We start from the raw sequence: 13912 nt of genomic DNA on the forward strand, positions 1-13912 counted from the left end.
ACATACTAGTGATGAAAGAGAAGTAATAAAAGGAGATCTTAAAATTTAGATAAGGTAAATAAAATAAAAATCATTTAAAATAGAACATAAGGGACTACAAAGAATGTACAGACTGTATGGGTACAGAAGAGGGAGTTTTGGGGCTGGCGCTGTGGCATAGTGGGTAAAGCCGCTGCCTGCAGTGCCAGCATCCCATATGGGTGCCAGTTTAAGACCCGGCTGCTCCACTTCGATCCAGCTCTCTGCTATGGCCTGGGAAAGCAGTAGAAGATGGCCCAATCCCTTGGGCCCCTGCTCCCACGTGGGAGATCCAGAAGAAGCTTTGGCTCCTGGATTTGGATCGGCGCAGCTCCGGCCATTGCAGCCAATTGGGCAGTGAACCAGTGTATGGAAGATCTCTCTCTCTCTCTCTCAGCTCTCTCTCTGCCTCTACTCTCTCTGTGTAACTCTGACTTTTGAATAAATAAATAAATATTAAAAAGAGGGAGTTTTGATGATTCATAAAATGGAGAGGATGTATTAGGAGAAAGTTGAGGGTTTTGTGGTTTTTATCTGTTTGTTTTAAAGATTTTAATTTTTTTGAGAGGTAGAGTTATAGAGAGAGGGAGACAGCCAGATTGGGCTGATCTAAAGCCAGGAGACAGGAGCTTCCTTCAGGTCCCCAACGTGGGTGCAGGAGCCCAGGCACTTGGGCCATCTTCTACTGCCTTCCCAGGCCACAGCAGAGAGCTGTATGGGAAGAGGAGCAGCTGGGACATGAACTGGAGCCCATATGGGATGCTGGCGCAACCGGTAGAGGCTTAGCCCACTACACCACTGCACCAACACCTGTTTGTTTTTAAAGCTGGCTGTAAAGAACTGCGCAGAATTTTACCAAGCAAAGATAAGAGATGGTTACATTCAGTTTGGAGGAAAGATGCATAATAAGTATTACATTTTCATAAATGAAACTAAGTAATGAAATAGATAATTCCCAGATTCTGTGCCTTGGTGCGCAGAGGAATAGATAGTGACATCAGAAAAAAGAATTTATCAGAAGGACATGATTTGCAAGAAAGCTAAAAGAGAGTCAAGATAAAGGAAGAAAAAGTTGAAGAATTAATTCCATTGTATTGGAAAATACAGACAGAAGTGTGGTTATGCCTGTGTGTGTGTATGTGCCCATAGGGGATCTTTGATGTCAAAGGGGTAATGAATAAGAATAGCATTACCATGGGACCTTGCAAATTATCTTTTTACTGTTAGTAGGACTAAAAGAGAAAAGTAAATGGTGTCAAAGATTTCAGAGTAGCTGAGAGGTTAAGAGTTACAGAATTTGGGTTCACAGGAGTGGGGGATCCTTAAGCCCAACTTTGGTCAGTTCATTCTATATTTGAGTGCTTTGTGCCCTAGTCAACATTCACCACCCAGACCCTCACATTCTCCAGTTTTGCAAACATACAGTGTATTGTGGTGGAGATGAGCAAGAATTATATACTTGTTAAGAGTATTATTCAATAATGGAAAGACATTTTTCAGACAAATAAACAGGATATATAATCAGACTCCCATTTAGGAAATTAGTCAAAAGGAAAATAATCCTAGTGGGAATAAGGAATAAATTAATGAAAATCTAAAAGATACTGTATAAATGAATTTATTTCACTCCTGTCTAGGTTATAATAATATTTATGGCTTTATAAAGCATAAATAACATATACTGAATAACAAACACAAGTGAAGGGGACACTTCACACAGCAGTTACCTCTGGATATTTGCTTTTCCATTTTGATATTTTTTTGCCAGTTTTTAACTTTTCAGAACTTTGGGATTTTAAAGACTTGCAATAATTAAAGAGTGTTCAAGAAAGTTTCTTTTCATTTCACTTGAGCTAGCTCCAACCTTATCTCCTTGGGGCCACAGTTGACTTGAAAGCTAACAACCTTACAGTCATAGTTGTTATACAATTAACAGCAGCTTAGTAGACCCTGGATGTGAAGAAAGAGTTTTGATTTCCCCAATCAACATCCCCAAAGAGTGATCACCATTTGATCTGTCCACTTGCTGAAAAATCCTGTTAAAGTAGAGGAAGAAGACAGAAAAACAAATGTGAGGAAACAAAACCTTGATTCATAGAATAAATGGGCAGCTGGACTGACGAAATAGAGAATACTCCATTTGAAATGAAAAAGGACATTACTACCAACTGTCTAGAAATAAAAAGGATTATAAGGTAATTATCAACAATTGTGTGTCAACAAGACGAAACAGATGAAGTGGATGAATTCATAGAAGTCTCAAACTACTGAATTTCACTCTAACACATAGAAAATCCGAATAGACTTTGTACGAAAACTAAGGTGGTAATTAAAATACTTCCCACAAAAAGATAACCTAGACCTAGAGGACAGTTAGGAATATAGGTGTAAAAGTCTTTAACAAAAAATACTAGAAAATTCCCTAAACTAGAGATAAAAACAATCGTATGTCATAGACAAAAGGAATTTACTATAGGAATATGAAGTTGAATTTAACATAGAAAAAATTGTTATTAGAATTTGCCTTACTAATAAAGGAAAAAAGCCATATGTTCAGTTCAATAGATGCAGAGATAACATTTGTTAAATTGAACAGTGTATTTGTATTAAAACATTTAGCCTTGGAACTGAAGGGAACTTACTTATCCTGATACAGATCAATTATAAAAGCTGTATAGCTAACATATTTAATCATGGATGACTTTCTCTTTTGAGTCATGAATAAGGCAAGGACTTATTCTCTTTTTGCTTCTATTCAGTATTTTCATTGGCATAAGATGTCCAGAACGGACAAACTCATAGATACAGAGAGTCCACTAGTAGTTACTAAGGATAGAAGAGGGTAGAGTATATAGGAAGTTACTTGTTAGGAGTGAATAAAACATCAGTTTAGTGATGGAGTAGCAACATTGTAAATATACTCATCTACTCTTGTTTGTGTGCTTCATGAGTGTGAAGATTATGGTAATTGAGCTGTATATCAATAAGGGTATTTAAAACAAGCAAGATAAATTTTAGATCTCATTGTTTAATAGGTGAGGACGAAGACCTTTTAGACTTAAAGATACATGTTTCTAAAAAGAAGTTAAAAGTTTTTTTTTTAACAAACTAATAAAGTAGAAGGGAAAATTAAGTAAAATTCTTAACTAGCTTCATTTCTCCAACTCATTTATTTATTCTCCAAGTGTGACTGTTTTCATGCTAATGTACCTTAATTCGACAGTCTTCTAATCATCCTTCCAAACTTGATTGGAAGTCATTTCTGTGGGGAGACTGCTTGAGTGTTGTCTGGTCTGGTCCAGTATTTCTTCTCTGGGCTTATGGTGTACAATCCAGATACCACCAGGATGAATTTACTTGCCTGAGTTCTCCATGATTCTCTGAGTGTTTCAAGGGAAGAATACTGACTGATTTCACTTTCTAGTCAACATGTATAATAGTGCTGATTTCATATTAGGTGACTGAAAAAAAAGGGGGGATACCATGAACAATGAGAAAAAAACAAAATAGAAACAGTTATTCCGTGATAAGGAGAAGCTGAAGAGAAAGGCAAGAAAAATTGGTGACAAAAATAACATCTTTGGGATAATGTTAATTCTGTTTTCTAAACTACTGTAGATGTAGTTATAAAAATTTTCCCCAGAAACCTTTTATCTAGGGTATACAAACATCATGTGTTTCATAAATACAACTTTAGGAACATAGTGATTCTTCTCACTATTCACCCTCCGACATGCACTCCCACCCTTCTTCCTCCTCCATCAGCTATTCCCATTCTTATTTTTTACTAAGATCTATTTTCAATTAACTTTATACACATAAGATTAACTCTATACTATGTAAAGAATTCAACAAATAGTATGAAAACCAAAAGTGTTATTCAACAGTGAAGACAAGAGCTGTTCAAAGTCATTGCATCTCAAAGGATCAATTTCACTTTTATAGATTACCTTTTAAGTGCTCCATTAGTTACCAATATTAGGGAGACCATATGGTATTTGTCATTTTGGGACTGGCTTATTTCACTAAGTGTAATGTTTTCTAGTTGCATTCATTTTGTTGCAAATGACAGATTTCATTTTTCTTTTTACTGTTTTGCAGTATTCCATGGTGTACATAACCCATAATTTCTTCATCCAGTCTTCAGTTGATAGACATTTGGGTTGATTTCAGATCTTAGCTGTTGTGAATTGAGGTGCACAAACTCTTTCATATGCCGATTTCATTTCCCTTGGGTAGATTTCCAGGAGTGGGATGGCTGGGACATATGGTAGGTCTATATTCAGATTTCTGAGGTATCTCCATACTGTCTTCCACAGTGGCTGGATAGTCATAAAACTTTAATGAACAGTTCCTCATAAGTTATAATACTAGTTCATATGCATGGATATATTACTTTTATTAATTTTGGCTGTATTTATATCATTTTAATTTTATTATCTTATTAAATTTCTTATTAAAAAGACAGAAATATATTTGAGCTAGAATTTCTTTGGAGAATTATTAGTTTTTAAATTAAATTTTCTCAAATTCTCTTTAGAGATCTAAGTTTGTAGCCAAGGAATATTTTTCATTCTCTTTTAGATTAAATATAAAGATTTCTAGCCAAAAATTGGTTCAGTTATTAGGAATTCAATATATAGTTTTCCAGGGCCGGTGCTGTGGCTCACTTGGTTAATCCTTTGTCTGCGGTGCCAGCATTCCACATGGGCACCGGGTTCTGGTTCCAGTTACTCCTCTTCCAGGCCAGCTCTCTGCTGTGGCCCGGGAAGGCAGTGGAGGATGGCCCAGGTGCTTGGGCCCTGCACCCACATGGGAGACCAGGAGGAAACACCTGGCTCCTGGCTTCAGATCAGCATAACTCCAGCCATTTGGGGGATGAACCAACGGAAGGAAGACCTTTCTCTCTCTCTCTCTCTCTCTCACTGTCTAACTCTGTCAAATAAATAACAATATATGTATGTATATAGTTTTCCCAACATCTAATGTTAATAGACATATCTTAAGATTGTTTTTAAGTAAATTGAATAATTTAATATTTTATTTACAGAGTTTCTAAAACATAAAGACCCTATAGTTTGGTAAATAGAATTAACTTTTCAAAGCCCAGGATAAAATCACACAAAATCTACTCTCCTCTGGAGTTGAGTCTCTTCATTGGTCCTGTTTAAATAAAAAAAAAAAATTTTCCTTTTAACAATGTTTAAATTGTTATTACTTTAACTATTTCCATCTACTTACTAGCATTGCCTTAGAACTTATTCCAGTTGTGATATTTTGTTCTCATATTATTATAAAGCTGGGAATTGTCTGTAAAACATTATGGTTAGCATAACGGGTAAAGCTGCCGCCTGCAGTACCGGCATCCCATATGGGCACTGGTTCAAGTCCTAGCTGCTCCACTTTTAATCCAGCTCTCTGCTATGGCCAGGGAAAGCAGTAGAAGATGGTGCAGGTCCTTGGGCCCCTGCACCCATATGGGAGACCCAGAAGAAGCTCCTGGCTCCTGGATCCAGATCAGTGCAGCCCCAGCCGTTGCAGCCATCTGAGGAAGTAGATGGAAGACTTCTCTCTCTCTCTCTCTCTCTCTCTCTCTCTGCCTCTCCTTCTCTCTGTATAATTGACTTTCAGATAAATAAATAAATCTTTAAAAAAAACAGTATTGTGGTATTTGTTTGCAGGTATAAAATACTTATAATATGATCTACATTTTTTATATATTCAGAACTTACGTTTGCCTTTTCATCACAGGCAGTGTAGCTATGATTAATAACAGCAATTGCTGATGAATAAAGCTGTAGAATAACATAGAGGTTGGGACTGGTGCTGTGGCACAGTAGGTTAATCCTCCACCTGCAGCATCCCATATGGTGCCGGTTCTAGTCCCGGGTGCTCCTCTTCCAATTCAGCTCTCTGCTGTGGCCTGGGGAAGCAGTGGAAAATGTCCCAAGTGCTTGGGCCCTTGCACCCATGTGGGAGACCCAGAAGAGGCTCCAGGCTCCTAGCTTCAGATTGGCCCAGCACCTACCGTTGTGGCCATTTGTGGAGTGAATTGGTACATGGAAGACCTTTCTCCCTGTCTCTTCCTCTCACTGTCTGTAACTCTGCCTGTCAAATAAATAATTTTTAAAAGAATAATCTATGAAGATTTGTAACCAAATAGAGTAGGCCAGTGTGCGGTGTCAGTGGGTTAAACTGCTGCCTGCAAAGCTAGCATTCCATGTAAGCAATGCTTTTGAGTCCCAGCTGCTCTGCTTCTGATCCATCTCCCTGCTAATACACCTTGGAAAGCAGCAAAAAATGGACCCCTGCCACCTATGTGAGTCACCACTGGAGTTCAAGATTCCTGTTTTAAGCTTTTTGAAATCTCAGCTGTTGTGACCATTTGGGGAATAACCACTCAGTGGATGAAAGAACTGTCTCTCTGTCCCTCCCTGTCTATAACTCTGCCTTTCAAATAAATTAATTGTAAAAGAATAATACACAAGGCTTTAAAATACAGATAACTGAATTCTGGTAGCAAAGTACAAAGAAGAAGTGACACAACATGAATTGCCTCATATAGATGTGATTGTGGGCAGTTTAGTAGCTAGATAGCAATGGCTTATCTGTCCTTGTAGCAGATATATAAATCTGAGACTCAGCATTCTGTGTATAAAAAAGTCGTGTATAATTTTAGATGTTAAAGCTGTTATTTATGCTGTCTTACTAAATCTCTAGTTCACAACAGTGCTGTTTTGGTGTGTATGATTTTTTAATGGTATGAAGGTTGAAGTGTTTAAAATCTCAAGGCAGCATAATATGGGAACCACCTAAACTTTGAAAACGAGTCACCTTCCCAGTTTTTCCAGATCCAGACAGTAGCAAAGAATTAACTGAAAAACCTTGACTTGACCATGATTTTCACCTGACAAGTCTGTTACCCTATAGACTGATGTACTCCAAATGTGTGTGTGTATATTTAAAATACATATATAATAAATAAAATACATATAATTTTATTTTATTTGAAAGACAGAGAGACAGGTCTCTCATGCATTGGTTCACTCTCCAGATGCCTGTGAACATCCAGGTTCCTGAGCAAGGCCATACCCGGAGCCAGGAGCTCTGTCCAGGTCTCCCATGAGGGTGGCAGCGATCCAGCCACTTAAGCTATAACCTGTTGCCTCAAGGATGTGTGTTAGAAGGAAGTTAGGATTGGATACAGAGCCAGGACTTGAACACAAACACTCCAAGACTGGATGTGGGCATCCTTCCGCTGCACCAAATGTCCCCGTACCCCATGTACATTTCTCTTGCTCCTTATGCTAGCAGGCTGGGTACTGATTTTAGATTGTAGAGTAAATGAAACTGCCTTTCAAGGTACATAGGAAATACCGTAGTAAGTGAATTAGTTATAGACATGAGTAGAAGTGAAAGGCAAGGAATTATTAATGCCTGAAAGAGAAAACCATGGGAAAGAAGTGGCACAGCACTGAATCATGGTAAATAATGAATATACTATAAGAGATAGAGATCAGGGTAGTCAAAAGGCTACTGTATGCAGAAAGCTGAATATAATAATGCTATCCATCAGTTATCAACTCCTGATTTGAAGAGAGATTTAGAGAAGAAATGAGAAAAAAAAAAAAACAAAAAAACCATGATTGTCACTGAGAACCAGGACTATTGCTATGAACCTAAGAGGAATCCCATAATTAAAAGACAGAAGGAACCAACCCTAGCAGTAGGAGCCCTAGGTTACTTATGGTTTTCTCCTTGAAACAGTAATTTTTCTAGCCTGAAGGAGAATTAGGGGATGTTAATCCTCCCCTACTATATGGCCCAAGAAATAGAAAAACTACATCAGTCATTGTCTCTCCACTCCGATACCTTGTTTTTTGTTTTTTGTTTGTTTGTTTGTTTGTTTGTTTTTTTAAAGATGGAATAGTATACCTGCATTCCCTTTGATTTTAAGTGCCCACGTCCCACGATTAATTTATCTGGCCAATAAATAGGAAAGGAGGCTTGAACATTACAGCGCTTCTCAATATTTTTCATGTTGTGGAACCCATATAAATTGATACTGATTAACACTAGACAAAGTAGAAGGGATTTGCTTGTGTCTGCCAGCAAGTCTTCATTTTTCTGACCAAAATTATAGTTATAAAAGAGGTTACATACTGAATTTAAATGCAATGAATGTTTTTTTTTTTTAAAGAGGAACTTAAATACTACTGCTAAAATAAATCTTTTGGGGTGAGATTCTGATGCTGTGGGTAAGATGCTTGATAGATACCAGCATCCCCATACTGGACTGCCTGGCTTTGAGTGTCCATTTCTAACTCCACCTTCCTGTTAGTATGTATCATGGGAGACAGCAGATTATGGCTCAACTACTTGGGTCTCTGCCATCCATGTGAGAGACCCAGATGGAGTTCCAGGCTCCTGGGTTTTGCCTGGCTCAGCCTGGCTATTACAGGCATTTGGCGAGTGAACCAGTGGATAGAAGATAAATACTGTGTTTGAAAATCTAGAATTCCCCAAAATCTGTTCCCTGTCTCAATATTTTCTTCAAACTTTTGTTCAAGCTTTAAACAAGGCACTTATATAAATACCTTTCAACATGAGGAATTCTGGGGCTATCACTGTAGTATAGTAGGCTAGGTCTCTGCCTGCAGTGCCAGTATCTCATTTGGATGCTGGTTCATGTCCTAGCTGCTCCTCTTCTGATCCAGCTCTCTGCTTATGACCTGGAAAAGCAGTGGAAGATGGCACAAGGGCTTGGACCCCCGTACCCACATGGGAGACTAGGAAGAAGCTCCTGGCTCCTGGCTTCCGATCCACCCAGCTCCAACTATTGCAGCCAGTTAGGTAGTGTACCAGCAAGTGGTAGATCTCTGTAACTCTGCCTTTCAAATAAATAAATAAAATCTTTTTAAAAATGAAAATGAAAGACTTTCATACTGGAGAATAAATGTTGCTTTCTTTTTTTCTTAGAGATTGACTTATTTTATTTGAAAGTCAGAGTTAGACAGAGAGAAGGAGAGGCAGAGAGAGAGAGGGAGAGAGGTCTTCCATCCGCTAGTTCACTCGCCAATTGGCCACAATGGCCGGACCTGTGCCAATCTGAAGCCAGGAACCGGGAGCTTCCTCCAGTCTCCCATGTAGATGCAGGGGCCCAAACCCTGGGGCCATCTTCTATAGATTTCCCAGGCCATAGCAGAAAGCCTAATGGCAAGTGGATCAGCTGGGAATTGAACCAGCGACCATATGGGATGCCAGCACTGGAGGCAGTGGCTTTACCTGCTAAGCCATAGCTCCAGCCCAATAACAATCTTTTTTTTTTTTTTAAAGAATCTATCATTTTAAGTATTGCAGTATTGAGCATCAAAAGGGGTTCAAGTTCAAATATCTTGCAAAGGCATTCATTTGACTGCAAGTAATATTGCATCCTCTGATCCAAGAACCTCCTTAAAGTTATCATAGATGTGTTTTTTGACACATCTCCCAATATACATGCAGTTTCTATGGAAAAATCCCATTCCTCTACAGCCCTTAGGTTGTCTGAAATCCTACTCCTACTTTGCCTTCTCCATCTTGGCTCAGTGTTTATTTTCATCTGTGGCCAATGCCCTAAGCATCTGAGGCAGACTCCAAGTGAGTGCAGTGGAGGATGGCCCAAGTCCTTGGGCCCTGCACCCACAAGGGAGACCAGGATAAGTACCTGGCTCCTGGCTTCAGATCAGCGCAGTGCACCGGCCGCAGCAGCCATTGGGGGGTGAACCAACAGAAAAAGGAAGACCTTTCTCTCTGTCTCTCTCTCTCACTGTCCACTCAGCCTGTCAAAAAACAAACAAACAAACCAAAAAAGTTAGCCTCAATCGCTCTGGCCAATTCAAAGAGAAGTGCCAAAGAATCACCAGTATCACAGGAGCAGGTTTGGAAGCTTATGGAAATGCATTTTTTCTTGACTTCTCTTATTGGGCATAAGGTCAGTAACAATCTGCAGGTGAGAAGTGAGCTGATAGGAAGCACTGTGTCAGGGCCACAAATAACATTATCATCTTTCCTTTGAGAGAGGATACGGTGAAGATACTTATTTTCCAAACATTCTAGGGTTAACTGCAACTTGGTAATGTCATCTGTGACAATCAAATGGCAAACACCAAAGCAAGTCACATAGGTTTACCTCTCCTGGACACTAGCTGTCCAATCAAAAACTATTTTCTTTAGAACTGGTCCAAGAATTAAAAAAAAAAATCTCTTTACTTTCAGGGCCCAAGTGACTACAAAGAACAGATGCTAATGCTGTAGCTGCACTTTGCTCCTCAATCTTCCCTTTTTTTCAGAGCATGTTCATTGCTATCAATAAAAATTATTCTTGTTTCCAGAATAAATTTATACAGCAATTTTGAAGCCAGCACATTTTTAATATCTTCAAAAGCTGCTTGCCTTGTCTTTGTACTCTTATCCAGGGTTAGGTCAATTAATTCCTTCAACTTGTACTCTGAGTCATCTTGAGGTCCTTCCTCATGAAGGACTTCTTGTCCGTCTTCAGCGACACTGGAAGGATCCTTTGAACCACCGCTCATAGTTTCTGTCAATGCATCGGCATCCCTAAAAGATTGACTGTTTCAATGCTGGCCACTTGCTGCTGTTACATTCACTGCCGCTGCTCTTGAGCCTCTGTCATCACTGCTGCCGTGGTGGGAATTGTGAAATTATGTAACCTCAAAATGGCAGACAGACTTTAAAGACAGGCAGCCATCCGTAGTCCAAATAGTCTACTGGATGCTTGCTATATTTCCTGACAAATATTATAAAAATATTTGACCCTGATTTTGTTCTACTTGAAAAAAAGATGCACCATATTTTTAAAAAATTAATCATGTTCAGTATTGAAGTACATGGAATCCCAACGAACATTCTATGGAGCATTAAGATAGGAGTGGCAATTTGATCATTTGGACATGACAGGTGGCTAAGTTTGTGCTTATAGGATAGCAAACAGTTCAGTGAAACAGTCTTGAGTCAAGTAGTGAGACTATCCAGTAGTAGAATATCTTGTCCGTGTATGTAACATTTTTTTTCTCGAAGACTAATTTATCTTGTAAGAAAGTCATGATCCTCTATTTTTTCTAGTATCACATCTTTATTACTTCCAAGTACTTCATCTTCTTACAAATTTATTTATTTTTCAGCTCATCTGCTGTAAAGAATGATTTATTTCTTTTATGTAAATTCAACATATAAAAACATTTTTTAGATAATGTGAGTGGCATAATTTTACTCTATGCTGTCACTTTAAAAGTAATGAACCCTAATTCATAGTAGCACAACAGTGTACCTCATCTGAAGGAAAATGCAAAATTCCTTCTTTCACCAAAAATAATTATTTAGAATTGATCAAATGGTATTTTGGAACTTGGTAGTAGTAAATATTTTATATGAAATCATTGAGGTAAATCTGTACCTTTCTTATATTTCTTTAAAGTATATCAATATTAATTATTTATATACCTATATAGATTGTAATGGAATACAGAGACACTGAATTAATTTCACTTAGAAATATGAATCAAAATAATGAAACTTCTTATGCTCTGTTGGAATGGTGTTTACTGTTATTCCAAGTGGTGGTATCATTCAAACTAAAACAGTTTTTTAAAAAACTTCTGCAAATCTGATTATTTTGTATCACTTCTACCAAAGTCCATGTTAGTGGGAAACTGTGGTCAGACAGGATGTGTGAGGATTCTCTTTACCATCATCAAAATCATTTCAATTCCAAAAATTTGCCCCCCCACAAAAAATCTCATGGTATTTAAGTTTAATAGCTTTTAGCTTTCAAATCATTGGGGTGGGCATGGAACTGAAGAATAAAAACAAAACAAAATAAAACAAAAAAACAGAGAAATAAAGGATGTCCTTGTACCTTTTTCCTGTCTCTACATCAACTGATTGAGGTACCTCTATGTGTGATGAAGTTCTACAGAGTGAACAAGTCTTGTTTTGGGTCTAGAACTAGCACAGCCAACAGTAGTGGTTTGGAGACTCCTGCTGATTTTCTTACCCCTGTATCTTAAAAATCTAGACATTGAGGCAGTTGTGTTGCCACTCTCATTGTTGAGAATGGTGCACAACTTAGACCCTTACGTTTCCTTGATGATCTTGATAATTAGTGTTTGTTCTAAGTTTTGAACTTCTTGATTGACAGCTTCACCTATAATAGACTTTTCCATTTTTTTCTTAGATTGTTTTCAGGACAAAATGTGGCATTAGCTCTATAGACAGTATAGCAGTGGATGATATTTCCTTTCTAGACTGTTCCCCCTTTCTTAACCCAGACAGAAAGTACACTGCTCAAGAATTCATGTATGCTAACAAGCACTGCATTACAGAGGATGGACTGTGAATGACCGTGCTGATAATAGATTACTTTCATTTGCAGTAAGTGGAAGTGTCCTGCTCCCTCACTGTTGTCTTTATCTCCAACAAACTTATGCAATATGGTGTGTTCATTTTTGAAGCATACAGGATTCGTATATCTCAGTAACAGAGGAAGGTGAGATGATTGGACTATTTAATTACATTCCTTTATGCTTATCAATACTTAGGACCATAATTCATTTAAAACTAGCTGATGGCTTTGGTATTTGTGAAGTAATTGGAAAACAAGTGTCTTCAAAGATAGAATGGAAACAAGTATTTACGACATGGAAACATTTTTCTAAAGATCAACAAAATGTTGATCAAAGTTGATTTATGTGGGTCTGGCGAGCCTCCATCTGAGAGGGTTGATTTTACTTTGTGTAAATAATCATGTGACAAGCAGCTAAAAGAGAAAAACAAAAAAAAAAAGTTTGATAAAACATCAAGTAAAGTGATCTTCCAAGGAAAATAAACATCATGGATGTAAAATTGTTTAGGAGATCAATTCATAAAAACAGCACCTATTAAAACATCCTTAGCTTAATGAGCCATGTGTGGTCATTTGGGTAAACTTTTAAAATTACACAACATGGTTCAATTGTTGCCTCATTTCACTGTAAATGAGGTGAATATAAATTGTCAGGATAAAGTCTGACAAATTGTAAACCTTAGCATAGTTTCAGAGCTACAGTATTATGGTTGGATATTATTTGTTTCTTGAAACCAAACTTGTAATATCAAGAACAGTTTTCCATAAGAAAATTTTAAGTGCTCATATTTGAGAACCTCTGACTTTCAAAACTATTTTTATTTACTAATTTCCATTTTTAAAGATTTGTTTATTTACTTGAAAGTCAGAGTTTACACAGAGAGAGAAGGAGAGGCAGAGAGAGAGAGAGAGAGAGAGAGAGATCTTCCATCTTCCATCTGCTGGTTCACTCACCAGTTGGTCACAATGGCTGGAGCTGGGCCAATCCAAAGCCAAGAGGAGCTTCTTTTGGCTCTCCCACAAAGGTGCAGGGGCCCAAGCACTTGGGCCATTTTTTACTGCTTTCCTAGGCCATAACAGGGAGCTGCATTGGAAGTGGAGCAGCCAGGACTCGAACCAGCACCTATATGGGATGCTAGCAATGCAGGCAGAGGCTTTATCCACTAAGCCACTGCACCAGCCCCCTACTAATTTCCATTTGCTCCTCACTGAAACCCTGAGAGGTAAGTATGCTGGGACAGATACTGTTAGTGCTTTCCCTGTTTGAAACTATCAGCAAGAGTGGCTAAGATTTTGTCTAAGTTCATGAAAGTATTACTGACATAGTTGGTCTTAGAATCCAGTAACATTCATTTATGATCTGTTGCTTTGCCCAAGCTACAGTTACACTTATATGTGAAACTGAATTTTAACAAAGGTTGTAGAAGTCTTCTATTACATGTTTCTTTGTTGTTTTATGGATTATTTCCAATGATATCCATTTTAATCGCA

The 13912-nt window shown here is 38.0% G+C and overlaps 1 pseudogene; it reads right to left on the bottom strand.

The window, feature by feature from the left end:
* Positions 1 to 9834: 9834 nt before the first annotated feature.
* LOC100342821 (interferon-related developmental regulator 1 pseudogene) lies at positions 9835 to 10592 on the bottom strand (annotated as a pseudogene).
* Between the last annotated feature and the right edge of the window lie 3320 nt (positions 10593 to 13912).

Source organism: Oryctolagus cuniculus, chromosome 13, assembly GCF_964237555.1.
Source record: "Oryctolagus cuniculus chromosome 13, mOryCun1.1, whole genome shotgun sequence".
Lineage (NCBI taxonomy): Eukaryota > Metazoa > Chordata > Mammalia > Lagomorpha > Leporidae > Oryctolagus > Oryctolagus cuniculus.